Source organism: Pseudophryne corroboree, chromosome 2 (assembly GCF_028390025.1).
Source record: "Pseudophryne corroboree isolate aPseCor3 chromosome 2, aPseCor3.hap2, whole genome shotgun sequence".
Lineage (NCBI taxonomy): Eukaryota > Metazoa > Chordata > Amphibia > Anura > Myobatrachidae > Pseudophryne > Pseudophryne corroboree.
Window position 1 is genome coordinate 852,631,511 of NC_086445.1, and position 700 is coordinate 852,632,210.

A 700-nucleotide genomic window follows, 5' to 3' on the forward strand; every position below is an offset into this window, starting at 1 on the left:
GTAGTCAGTACCGGTCACCGAACCATAGGTGTGTATAATGCAAACCTGTAGGTATATTGCAGTGTGAACACAAGTAAGTGGTGTCAACCCTGAAAGGTTGGTAATAAGCAGATCACAAATGAGCTGTAATGATGAGTGATCACAAATATGAAGAGTGCATTGAGAGATACTGAGACCGTTTGATAAAGAAGGTGAATCTGCTGTCAGCGTTAGGCACAGAGCATCTAGGTCACTCCAGCCTCTACTACACTCAGTCTTCCTGGGGGGTCACCCACCCCAGTACTGACCAAGCCCACACTGCTTCACTTCCAAGATCGGACGGAATTGGGCATTTACAGTATGGTATGATAGTACGGCGGCTCGGGACCAAAGTTCAGGTTGTGGGAGCCACAACCTGAACTTTGGTCCCGAGTCGCCATCTGTACCAGAGCCAGCCCAGGGTTTCAATTGCTGAAGTTTGCAGCAGACCTGTCCACCAGCGCAAGCCCAGCGATACCACATCACAGGTGTACCAGACCTACCACTGCTGCCGGTACCAAATGCTAGCTCGGGGACACATCATACAGCCTGCAAAGAATATACTGCTGCCTGATCTGTTCGTCCGCCCTGTCCAATCCACATGAGGATCGTGGGGTAATATTACCTGACCTTGCTATTTTTATCCTATTTATTCTAATACGGTACATGTTACATGCTCATT

The 700-nt window shown here is 48.6% G+C and overlaps 1 pseudogene; it reads right to left on the bottom strand.

Annotated features, from left to right (window-relative positions):
* Window positions 1-238: 238 nt before the first annotated feature.
* LOC135051951 (5S ribosomal RNA) lies at window positions 239-356 on the bottom strand (annotated as a pseudogene).
* Between the last annotated feature and the right edge of the window lie 344 nt (window positions 357-700).